At 42.7% G+C, this 13,729-nt stretch overlaps 1 protein-coding gene across 9 annotated transcripts in view; it reads right to left on the bottom strand.

The window, feature by feature from the left end:
• The window catches only part of LOC140489122 (amyloid-beta A4 precursor protein-binding family A member 1-like), a 204,308-nt gene that overhangs the window by 158,864 nt on the left and 31,715 nt on the right, over positions 1-13,729 (bottom strand). The window lies entirely within an intron of this gene.

The following is a 13,729-nucleotide window of genomic DNA, read 5'->3' as shown; positions in this document are numbered from 1 at the left end:
TCATCACCGTAAGGTAGTCAGTAATAAATCCAACAGGGAATTCTGAAGAAATCACTTCACCCAAAAAGTGCTGAGAACTAGAACTCATTAACGTAGTGAATGGTTGAAAGCAAATAGGATTGATTCATTTAAGGGCTATCTTGGGGCAGTGGTAGTGTTATGGTATGGTTTAATAGGTTCTTGATTCAAGCTGCTCTAGGTGTGTTATAAGATGTCTGAACCAGTTGATTAAAAAGATCTATAGATACACTTAAGGGGAAACTATATCAGCCCAAGAGGGAGCAGGGAATAAACCATTCAGACTGAATCGCCTGTTCCTGTCTTGCAAAATTTGATGCAAGTCAGGCAATTCAGTTAGCAGAAAAAATAAGGCACTGTTCAGTTTAAGAGCGCTGTCAATCAGATAAGGAAAATTAATAGACCGTGCTTTGCTTTTTAATGATGGATTACGTTTGAAACTTGAATGCAATTTCAGAATTATTTAACAATTTTACAGATGTCTCTCTTAATCCCCCAATTTCAATTGTTAACAATCATTTCAATTAATACAAGTAATTTGATGTCTTGTTGCAGCCACAATGACAATGTCAAAAGTTTTCAAATGCTACAGATAGCTTTGATTGCTCTTTGGTCCTGTGAAATTGCCTTGCAGGCTTTCAATATAGGTTCAACAGACAATGTTGAGAGTTAGAATTGAATCAGAGAATCTCTGCAGTGATGGAAACAGACCATTCAGCGCATCAAGTACACACCAACCCTCTGAAGCATATCCCATCCAGACCCCTTACTCTGTTATCCTACATTAACCATGGCTAATCCACCTAGCCTACACAGCCCTAGACACTATGGGGAAATTTAGCACAGCCAAACCACCTAAACTGCAGATCTTTGGACTGGGGGAGGAAACCACAGCACCTGGAGGAAACCCACGCAGATACAGGCAGAATGTGCAAACTCCACACAGAGTCATCCAGGGCTAGAAATGAACCGGGTCCCTGGCGCTGTGAGACTGCAGTGCTAACCAATGAGCCACCATGCCATCCCTCTGTTTTCACCATCTATTCAACTCTGATACCATTCATGGGTATTTCTTCATAAAAAGGAAAATAGAATCATACAGTAGGAAGAAAGTGCATTTATAGAACACCTTGAACATAACAGAAGTGTTGCAAGACCCTTCACAGGTGTAATTATTGCCACACAAGCAGGTACCAGGGACAATAACTCACAAAGGTTCCTTCAGCAGAAACACCATCAGCACGTTGCTCTTCAATCCCCACACTGTCTTGATATGGGATTATATTACTGTGTGTCTGTGCGCGTGTGCGTGCATGTGTACATGTACTCCCCATCACCTCAACAGCAACTAGTGATGGAAAATAAATCTCAGCCTAACCAGCAACATCTATGAATGAATTAAAACAGCATCCAAAAGCTTGGTCAAAAATAAATCAAAGGAGGGTTAAGAGAGCTGGAGATGGGTGAGGACTGAGAACCTGATGCCACTGTTCAGGGTCCAGGCAGTTGGAGGCATGGTTAGCAATGGTGACGCGTGTGGCCATTTTGTAGGCTTATACCAGGATAAACTGCTTTCCATTTCAATGTTGACTGAGAGACACAAACTGTTAACATGGGAGGAATACAGAGGTATCAGAAATTATAAGGAAGTTGTAGAGCTTGAAGGAGTATATCATTCTCCAAAACAAATAGCTGGTAAAGAATAGAACTGGAGCCAATCTTTACACTCTTACATATTTATTTACAGACTTACACATGAGGAGACATACTCAAAACTCAACAACCACTGTTTTAGTCTATACCTAGTCATAGGGATTCACGTTAATGCTCACTGCCTGTATACAATTCAATTAATGGGAGGTGGGGTTATCGTTGAATTACATTCACCAGGTGGCCTGACTGAAACCAGCAAGGTCAGTGGACCATTGCAGCAGCACAAAATCCCAGCAGACCACATACTGTTTTGGCTGGGCTGTTTAATTATCCTGTAGGATACGTACCTACGTGCAGATTGTTATGAGTGTTAATTATGCATTAACAATGGTCTCATCACAGCACGGAACAGTAAAGCATAACTGAAGGCCATCCTGCTGGAGATAAAGTGCCTTCCTCACAACTCCATTGCTTGCTAATAAGTGTGCTTGACAAAAAGATATGTCTATTGCAGAATACTGTGCCTCCTCCTCTCACAGAAACAACAGAACCAAACCACAGACTAATCAAGAAAAGGACACTCTTAAAAGTACAGTACTGGGTCTAGATCAGAGAGCATTAATTATCCTTTACGGTTTTGATCAAACTGGTTTCATTTTGTCGTGTGATTACATGTGAAAGTGTCGAGAGTTTAGGGTTAAAAGATAATCCAGCTGTGTTGAAAACAAGAGAACTGCAGGAGTACAAAGGCCTCATAGGGAGGGTGTAGGAGGATCTAAAGATGTCTAAACGTTTTTTGAAAGAAAAAGCTAATAGCTATCATTTCCACAACGCAATAGCAATTTCCACTGATTCATTGCTAAGACTTCCGGAGTAACTTGTAGCAAATTTCTCTTCCCCACGTGTTACCTGAAGTTTTCCTACCTAATCATCAAAAACTGGGAGTAAGCCTGGACTGTTGATTTTAAATAGAGTGCACCTCCACACAGAATTCCTCCTGGGTCGGAACATAAGGAAGCCATTCTAGCAACGTGGTTAATATCAGTATTGATGCTTCATATGGACCTCCTCCCACTCAACTTTCTCCCATCCCCTCAACATTTCTTCTATTCTTCTCTCTCACATATTGATCAAGGTCTAGGTATTTGGAGTTCCGAAGGGCATCGATTGGTAAACACAGGAGAAATGTTTCCACTAGTGAGGGAAAACCATAACCAGGAGCTAAATAGTAAGATTGTAACATATAAATCCAGTAGAGAATTCAAAAGAAACCCTTCACTCAGGGAGTAGTGTGCGCAATTCATTACCATACAGAGTGGTTGAGGTGAACAGTACATACATTTAAGCAGAAACTAGATAAATACATGAGGGAGAAAGGGATGGAATGATATGTTCTTAATATGAATACATTGATGACAATGATGTAAATAATCATGCTACCCTGAGAGAAGCAAACAAGTGATTAAGATTTGAAGAGGAGCAGAGAAGAAACAACCAACTCAAGAGCTGTATTCAGCATGATGGATGTCACAGTATAAATAGCTTTCAGTACTGAAGAGATTGAGTAAGCCTCACTCTAAGGGTAACCTAGGCATGTTAGAGACTCAAAACAGTGACCGCCTAGTAAGATAGGATAGTCTCCAAGTGTGGATGCCATACAGCCTCAACAACAGAGACAGTATAGAATCCAGGAATGGCCAATCAGGAGCCAAACGTCTTGGGGAGAAACAAAATCCAAAGTCTTAGCTGCAGCAGGCCAAGGCCTGGTTAATACAGAGTTCCCTCAAATCAAGGTTGACAGGGTTAAAGAAAAGGATGGTGCTGTGATTGGCTGGGTTGGAGGAGGGACCATTTCACCAAATGGCCTGTTTCTATGCTATCGACCTGAGGTAATTGTCAGTCTTGGTCAATTTTGATATTACTCAGGCTGTCACTCAAGACCTGCAACAACGTGACACACTTTTTATTCATTTACAGAATGTCAGCATTGCTATTGAGCCAGCATTTATTACCCATCCCTAATTGTCCTTGAACTAAGTGCTTGCTTGGCCATTTCAAAGGGCACAACAGGTCAGGCAGCATCCGAGGTGCAGGAAAATCAAAGTTTCAGGCAAAAGACCTTCATCAGGAATGAGAAGCCCTCATTCCTGATGAAGGGCTTTTGCTCAAAGCATCGATTTTCCTGCTGCTCGGATGCTGCCTGACCTGCTGTGCTTTTCCAGCACCACTCTGATCTAAACTCAAATCTCCAGCATCTACAGTCCTCACTTTCTCCCATTTCAAAGAGCAGTTAAGAGTCAACCAGGTTGCTGTGGGGCTAGAATCACATTGAGGCCAGATCAGGTAAGGGCAACGTAAGGATATTAAAGGACATGAACAATCCAGATGTGTTTTTATGACAATCAACCATGGCTGCAAGGTTGTCACTAGACTAACATGTATTTCCAGATTTTTATTGAATTCAACTTTTGCCATCTGCTAGGGTGAGATTTGAACTTATTACCCAGAATATTAAGGACTCTGATTTACTCGCAAGTCTACTGACATCACCACTGCACTACAGCCTCCACCTGGCATTATTTTTAGCTTTTTTTTTATTAATACGCTTTATATGTACAGTGCCATATGACTCACTTGCAAATTAATCATAGGCATTAATCTCATTCATAATGAATAGTGATACAGTATACAAGTAGTAATCAGGGTTCTATTTAATGTGCTCTGAGCTTGGGTCCTGGTTTAAATTATTTACTGTCTTACTTCACAATCAACAATTCATTGGCCAATTTTATTTTTCATGATTCATGAAATTATTTGATTTATTTACCATTTACTGTACAGTCAATACATCCCAGGACACCATCTTAAAGAATTACTCCGTCCACTATTGAGACACAGTGGCAGTAGTGTGTGCCATCGACAAGCAACAACTTACTAAGGGTCATTCAACAGCACCTTCCGAATCCATGACCTCTGCCACCTAGAAGGGCAAGGGCAGCAGATGCTTGGGAATGCCACCATTTCCAATTTGCCTACTACCCTGACTTGGAACTATAGTTCCTTTTTTTGAGATTAGATTACTTACTGTGTGGAAACAGGCCCTTCGGCCCAACAAGTCCACACCGCCCCACCGAAGCGCAACCCACCCATACCCCTACATCTACCCCTTACCTAACACTACAGGCAATTTAGTATGGCCAATTCACCTGACCTGCACATCTTTGGACTGTGGGAGGAAACTGGAGCACCCGGAGGAAACCCACACAGACACGGGGAGAACGTGCAAACTCCACACAGTCAGTCGCCTGAGGCGGGAATTGAACCCGGGTCTCTGGCACTGTGAGGCAGCAGTGCTAACCACTGTGCCACCGTGCCACCCACACTGTCCCTCCACTGCCATTGTCCAAATCCTGGAACTTCTTTATTAACAGCACTGTGGTTCAGCTGCAGTTCATGACGGTGGTTGATCGTCTTCAGGAGTAGGTTGGCTCAGTTTGCTGGACAGCTGGTTTGTCATGCAGAGTGATGCCAATAGCACGGATTCAATTACCACACCAGCTGAGGTTTTCATGAAGATCACATCTTCTCAATCTCACCCCTCACCCTAGGAGTGGGGACCCTCGGGTTAAGTTCACCACCAGAGTTTCCTCTCTATGATATAGCAGCCCTAAGGTCCCCTAGGACAAAGGCAACTTTACCTTTACCACTTTGTACAAGAATGAGAAGGAGTAGGCCATTTGGCTCCTTGACCCTGCTCTCCCATTCAATATGGTCATGACTGATCTGACTGTGCCTTAACTTCACTTTCCAGCTTGCACCCACCATAACCCTTGGCTCACTTGTCCATCAAAAATCTACCTCAATCTTAAGCATATTCAATGAGCCAGGCACAACTGCTCTCGGGAGTAGTGAACCTCAAAAGTTTAACGCCCCTCAGAGAAGAAAGTCCGCCTTCCCTCTGTACACACAAACACACAAGTTGGCATCAAGAGTCAGCCATTTGACTCTTTGCAACTATTCCACCATTCAACAAGACCGTTCACTGATCTGTGTGAGGCCTTAATTCATTGCCTTAAGCGGAAGTCCCTTCAGTTAGAAACTTTCCCTCTCATTACTGACTATCCCACATGGAGAAAACATTCTCTCAGCAATTACCCTTTCAAGTCCCCCAAAATATTTCTGAATAGGGAGGGTTTAGAGGGATATGGGCCAAGTGTTGGCAAACGGGACTAGATTAGGTTAGGATATCTGGTCGGCATGGACGAGTTGGACCAAAGGGGTCTGTTTCCATGCTGTACATCTTTCTGACTCTATGTTTCAATAAGATCACCTCTCATTCTTCTAGGTTCTAATGGGTGCAGGCCAAGGTCTGCTCACCCTTTTGTCAGGTACAAACCTTGTCATCCCAGTGAACTTTCTCTGAACTGCTGGCAATACAATCATGTTCTAATTGTAAGGGCAACTAAGAATGGATAATTAATAGTGACCTTGACAGCAATGCTCAAATCAAGAATGAATGGGGAAACTATCTATTCTCCAGGTGCTGGATATTTATACCTAAAACATGAAGCCTTCACGGCTCTTAGGGTTCTTGTGGTAATGTTCCCACCTCCAAGGCAGGAGGTCCAGGTTCAAGTTCCACCTACTCCAGAGGATGTGTAATGACATCTTTGAACAGGTTTCAAAGAAAATATCTAAAAGCACCAAATATCGCGGTAATTAAGGTCTCCAAATATCGCTACTCAGCTGGCTGTTTTCACATGTGGAAACACTCCTAACCAGGAAAGATAGTGTTACAATGATTGATTAAAACAACAAGAGGTGGATAAGCAGAATTGTTTCTGGTGCAGTTAGTTACAATTTGACTGGGATGGCTGAAAGAGCAGTGGAAGCACATTTATTAGTACCTTTCAGAAGGGAACAAGATAAATACTTGTACAGGAAAATCATGGGAAAAGAGCAAAAGCTTTGGACAAATTGGATAGCTCACTTGAATGGCTGAGTGGTCTCTTTGCTGGATCAACCTAAGATGCACATGGTATCATTATATTTGGACAAAATCCCAGCAACACCACAGATTAAAAACCAGCATACTTTAACCAAAAGCGGCACTTCCTCAAAATATTGCACAGGAGTTCATGACGGAACTGAATAGATCCAAAGTGCAAAAGCAATATTACTGAATCTGTAAATATTGAACTACTTAGGTGCGGCATCTCTCAAATATCACAGAATCATGTTGGAGTTGTGGCACAGAAGAAGGCCATTCAACCCATCGCATCTACACTTGCTCTCCAAATGAGTTTCATGTCTTTGAGTCATTATCCTGCCTTTTTTTCCATATCCTTGCACATTACAGGGGAACCTCGATTATCCGAATACCAATTATCCGAAAATCGGATTATCCAAAGGACATCTCAAGGTCCCAACAGAAACATTACAGCAAAGACGTATTTCCAACAGTGATGACATCTTTTGTTTAGTTATTAAACAGGCACCGTCTCCAAATGACTGACTGCCCTCTCTCTCTCACTTTCCCTGGAGTTCTACAGAGGGGTGTACCCTAAATACCCCCCCCAACCGGAGGAATAATCTCTCTAACATTGTCCTGTGGAGGGCAAACGTGGAAGCTGTCAAACATTTGCAGTAAAAAGTTGTGTGTGTGGCTGTGGCTGTGTGTATGAGTGCTATTTGGAGACTTACCCCACAGAGGCAGCTGCTGGGGGGCTGTGTTGGGGGTGGGCGGGGTTGGACTGGGATGGGGGCAGGGCCTCACGCGCTGTGCTGAACGTAGTCTCCTGAACGTGGAGCAGACTTTAAAAACTCCGAGCCCCAAAGGAAAGGCATTCAATTGATGCTCCGAATAATCGATTATCCAAACAAAATACTGCCCACCCATCACGTTCGGATAATCGAGTTTCCACTGTACTTAAATAGAAACAATTAACTCAATGACCTCTTGAATGCCTCAACTTAAATTGCCTGCACGGTGTTAAAAAAGATTTTTGTCACATCACATTTGCTTCTTTTCCGAATCACGGTCAAATCCATGTCTTTTTGTTCTTGATTCTTTTACAAGTGGGTACAGTTTCTCACTATTTAATTTATCCAGCCCCTTCCTGATCTTGAAAACTTTTGTCAGATCTTAGCCTTATTCCCTCCATGGAGAACAGTGTCAATCTCTCCAACATATCCTCAACGAATTGTCTCATCCCTGGGTCCATTCCTGTAAATATTTTCTGCACTCTCTCCAGTGTGCTCACAACCTTCCTATACTGTGGCACAGAGCTATACACAAACCCCCATCTGAAGCCTTATTAGTGTCTTATACAAATGCAACAGAACTTCCTTGCTCTTATATATTCTGTGCCCCCAATAATAAACCCCAGGGACTCTTGAATGTTTTATCAACTGTTCTCTCCACTACCCTGCCATCTTCCATGGATTTGTGCAAATATAGATGATGTTGCTCTGCTCGTACACCTGCTTTCAAACCGTATACTGTATTTTATATTTGCTGTCCAGGTTCTTCCACCAAAATGTGTAATCATAGATCGTAGATCGTAGATCATAGTATCCCTACAGTGTGGAAACAGGCCCTTCGGCCCAACTAGTCCACACCGACCCTCCAAAGAGTAACCCACCCAGACCCATTTCCCTGCCCTATTATCCCATGTTTACCCCTGGCTAACACACCTAACCTACACATCTGAACATTATGGGCAATTTAGCATGGCCAATTTACCTGACCTGCACTTCTTTGGACTGTGGGAGGAAACCGGAGCAGCCGCAGGAAACCCACGCAGACATGGGGAAAATGTGCAAACTCCACACAGACAGTCGTCCGGGGTTGAACCTAGGTCCCTGGTGCTGTGAGGCAGTGGTGCTAACCACTGAGCCACCATGCCACCCTTATCTTCTTCTTCTCTGCATTGGACTTTGTCTGCCACCTATCTGCCCACTCTAGGAACTTGTCAAAGTACCTTTGTAGTTCTTCACAACTCTCAAGTTTCGTATCATCTACAAACTTTGAAACTGTCCTCTGCATACAAGAACTACTCTTTAATAAATAACAGGAAGAACAATACCAACCTTGGGGAATTCTACTTCGCACCTTCTCCAGGTTGAAAAATATCCACTGACTCAGTCAAATTTGTATCCATATTGCTACTGTCTCATTTACTGCATAAGCTCTAACTTATCTCAATAGTCTATTGTGTGGCACTGTGTCAAACACCTTCTGAAAGTCCATATACAGCACATCAACAGCATTAACCTCATTGAGCCATTGTATTATCTCTTCAAAACATTCTAGCAAGTTAGTTAAAATTTCAGAAACAATGCTGGTTCTTCCTAATAATTCATATAACTACTAATTCTATCTCAAATAATTGTTTCTAGAAGCTTTCCTACCACTGAACTGATTGGTCTGTAATTACTAGGCTAATTGTTACAACCTTTTTTGAACAAGGGCATAATGTTTGCAATTCTCCAGTCTTCTGGGACCTCCACTGAGTTTACATAAGCTTGCAATGCCAGTAACCCTGCATTTTACACAATTAGTTTCTTCAATATCCTTGGTTGCGTCCCATCAATCTTAGTGCCTTATCAACTTTAAGTACCAACAATTCAGCCATTTCAATCTTGCATATTCCTTGTGACATAGCTTCCCCTTCTGTTACCACAGCCTGGGCTATCTCTATCTGCTTGGTAAAAAATATATTGCAAAGTATTCACTGAACACTTCAACTATGTCACCAATCTTTTTGATCCCCAATTGTTCCTGTTCCTCTTTTTAACTACCCTTTTGATGCATCTAGAGAAAACATTGGGATTCCCCTTTATGTTAGCTACCCCAGTCTTTTCTCGCAATTCCTCTTTGCTTTTCACATTTGCTTTATCACCTCCTTTCACAGCCATCAGTATTCAGCTCAAGTTCTCAACAATATTTACTATGTGACACTGCCGTAAGCACGTTTTCTTCTTTTATTTTAATTTCTATCTCCTTTGTCAACCAGAGAGCTCTGAAATTGTTTATTCTACTTCTTTTGCTTTTGAGGAACTGTACCTTTACTGTACCCGAGTCATCTCCTCTTTGAATAGAGCCCATTGCTCAATTACAGTTTCTACTTCCAAACTTTGGTTCCAATCTATCTGGATCTGCTCTGTTCTTCTCCCATTGAAGTCAGGTCTCTGTCAATTTACTATTTTTACACCAAAATGACTGCTGTCATTCTCCACAATCATTTTGTACGTAACGATACAATAATCAGTGTCTCCTAATTTCCCTTACTGACACATGATCTGCTTGACCCACTTAATTTCCAAGAATCAGGTACAACAATGCATCCTTTCTTGTTGGATTGGACACACATGCCATAAAAAACTCTTCTGAATACAATCTAGGAACACTGCCCTTCTCTGTCCATTACACAACCAGTATGCCAGCCTATACCTGAGTATTTACAGTCCCCATTAGATCTACTCTAGAATTTTGATATCTGTCTGTAAGTTCCCTACACATTTGTTTCTCTACATCCTTCCAACATGCTGACCATCTATAGACTACACTAAACAATGGAATTACACTGTTGTTGCTCCTTAGCTCTGGACAATTTGATTTTGTCCTTGAATTTTTTGGAATGTCCCCTTTTTCCAACACTGTAATACTCTGCTTAATGAATACTACATGTCTCCTTCTATCCTATCCTTTGTAAACACCTGCCCTTTCTTAAACCAGATCTCTGTTATCGCCACAACATCATATTTCCACATTGCAACCTATGTCTATAACTCTCCAACCTTATTTACCCTATGCCATGTAATTACATTCATGCATGTCAACTCTGCTTGGGACTTAATTTCTTTCTCCCTTACTCCGACTTCACCTTTTAGCTCACTATTCTCTACACGACTGATTCCATCTTTCCAAGTATTCTGGGAACCTTCGCATTCTTCGCTCCTGGTTCCCATATCCCTACCAAGTTAGTATAAAGCACATCCCCAACAGCATGAGCAAAATACCCTGTAAAAACCTCTGTCCCAGCTCTGTCCTGGTGCAATCCATCCGGCTTGTAGTGGCGCCATCTTCATGAGGGCCAGTTCCAGGGATCTAGAGCCCTCCCCTTCCACCATCTCTGCATTCAGCCATGCCTGGTTTTATACTCACTTGTACATGACACTGGAAATAATCTGGAGATCACTCTATTCTTGTTAATTTTCTACCCATCTCCTTAAATACTGATTGCAGGACCATATCCCCCTTCCTACTCAAGTCAATGCACACCGTGACCACTGGCTCACCCTTGCTCAGTCAAATGACAGATGAAGACTCTGTAACAGAGGGCCAAGGTGGATTAGGGAGTACTCTGCTGCAGTGTGGTAACACTGTCCATTTGCTGGAAGGAGGGGTGAGAGTTTGAAATGTTGAGGGCCAATCCCGTGTAAGAGCTAGGACCGCTTGCTGCAAATGTAGCATTTTATTTCAAGATACTGTTTTAACTTGTGGGCATGAGGGGAATCAGATCCACATGGCAGCCCTGTCCAGAGCTGCTCAGCTGAGTTCCACACAAGTCAGAGTGGCATCACCAGAAAGTCAGGAACCGATTGCTTGTTGAAACCTTTGGTTTCGACCGCAGTGATTTTGTGAAATGTAAACTTCTAAACTGGCACAAAGGGAAAGAAAGAATTTATAGGCACAGAGGATGGAGCTAATTTGTCAGTGAGGGCAAAGAATTTCTACTTTTCAACAATTTCAAGTCAATAGTGCAAGAAACTTAAATAATATCCCTACTTAAATTCTGGTTAAGAGTTATCTAAATTAAAGGCATGGCAGGGGAGCTCAGACCCATTTGGTGCATAGACATGGCTGGGCAGTCTGGGCAACTGTACCCTCAAGCAGTGTCACCATTGGACCAGCTTGAGCACCAGAGTTTGGAGCCTGAATATCGGCTGCAGTCCATCTGGGAGGCTGATGGTTTTTGTAGACAGCACATTTTTAGACGCGTCACTGATACCTCAAGGAGCTGGAAGGGAATAGAAAGGTCAGGAAAGGAGTGGCTGTTAAGCAGGAGAGGCAAACAGGCAACCAGGAGTGCCTCAGAATGCATCTCACTCAAGAACAGCTTTTTTTCTGAATTGAAAAAAAAGTGAGCACGAAGTGTTCCGAGTTCAGCTCCCAAGAGAAAAACAGAGGAAGAGCAATAGTGATAGGAAAGTCAATAGAGAAAGGTTCAGACAGGCCTTTCTGTGTCCACAGAATGGTTTATCACATCAGGGGTGGCACTGAATGGCTGCAGGGCACTCTGAAAGCAGAGGGTGAACAGTCAATGGCTGTGGCTCATATTAGTGCCAAGGACGAAGGTAGGTAGAGGGCTGAGATCAGCAACTAGAATTTATGGAGCTAGGTAGCAGATGGAAGAGACCTCCTAGATTTTAACCTCTTGATTATTCTCAGTATCACATGTTAGTGAGTACAGAAATAGGTGTAGATGAAAACATAGCTGAAGAACTGAACTCGGAGGGACAGCTTAGATTTCCGGAACACTGGGGAAACAGAAGACTGTACAAGTGCATTGGGTTAGGGAGGGGAGGTACAATGGGGGTTTAAACTAAATTAGCAGGGGAGTGGGTGGATACAGAGTGGAGGTACAATAATGGGTGATGCACAGACAAATATAGAATAAAACCCAAGTCACTCTGGAAGGTAGTGCCCAGATGATCAGTGATAAAAACAGCAAAAAACCCAAAAACTGCAGAACCTAAAAACCACAACCAACCAAAAACAGCAAGTGCTGGAAAAAAAACTCAACAGGTCTGGCAGCATGTATGGAGAGAAAATAAAGTTAACATTTCATGTCCACTGTCCCTTCTTCAGAACCCATAGAGTCAAGTAAAGGCACAACTGAGCATGGCTCAGCTGGATAGCACCTATTTTACTGAAAGGTGTCTTACGTATAAGAACTCATTTTAAATTCCACTATTTCAGACCATCACTCCCATCCCACCTCCCCCAAGATCAGGCCTTGTTGACTTTGCTGTTAGTAGTGAGAGGATCCTTTTGCTCCTTTTCACACTTGCATTCACATCTCTATCTCTCCTTCACTACCATTAGCAACCCTCCTGTGAGTTGCTCTGGGCATCCATTCAATCTGTTCCACTCGCTCCTCCTCGCCGCTGCCCTCTAAGCCCTGTCACAGATGAGCCACGATCCTACTGAATGGCTGAGCAGACTCGAGGGGCCGAATGGCCTACTCCTGTTCTTATTTCTTATGGCCAATATCGTCACAACCATATCCCAACCCCTTTCAGTTGCGAAGACGGTTCTTACTGGACTCAAAATGTTAACGTGATTCTCTTTCCACAGATGCTGTTGAGCTTCTCCAGCAACCTGGTTTTACTTCACCAATATGTTGCCTGAGCTGCAGTGTTTCAGCTATGAAATGGAGCTAAATAAGCTGGGATTGTTTTCCTTACAGCAATGAAGGCTCAGGCATCATGGTCAAGGTGTAAGACGTGATGAAGTGTTGTGCCTTAGAGAGTTTAATAACCAGGATGGGAGGGTACAGATTTAAGATAAGGGACAGGAGGCACATAGGGGAGTTAAGGATGGTACAGCTGTGAACAATCAAGAACTTTTAAGAAGTATTTAGATGAATGGTTGAAACACTGGGCACACAGGTTACTGGGTCAAGTGCTGGAAAATGCAACTAGATAAGGGTTATATGACCAACAGGGAAAAGATGGGCCAAAGAAATTGCTGGAAAAGCTCAGCAGGTCCGGCAATATCTGTGGAAAGAAATCAGATTTAATGTTCCACATCCAGTAAAGGGTCACTCGAACCAAATCGTTAATCACTACCCTGTGGGAGAAGTAATTTCTTTGCCTGTCTGTTTTAAATGAGTATCCCCTTCTTCAGTAACTATGTTTTTTTAAAGAATCCCTACAGTATGAAAACAGACCCTTCGGCCCAACAAGTCCACACCGACCCCTCCGAAGAGTATCCCACCCAAACCCATTCCACATCATTCTACATTTAATGTACTAATGTATCTAACCT

The sequence above is a fragment of the Chiloscyllium punctatum genome, chromosome 2, assembly GCF_047496795.1.
Source record: "Chiloscyllium punctatum isolate Juve2018m chromosome 2, sChiPun1.3, whole genome shotgun sequence".
NCBI classification, from domain to species: Eukaryota; Metazoa; Chordata; class Chondrichthyes; order Orectolobiformes; family Hemiscylliidae; genus Chiloscyllium; species Chiloscyllium punctatum.
The sequence above is the reverse complement of the archived record's forward strand: the minus strand, read 5'-3'. Positions and strand labels throughout refer to the sequence as shown.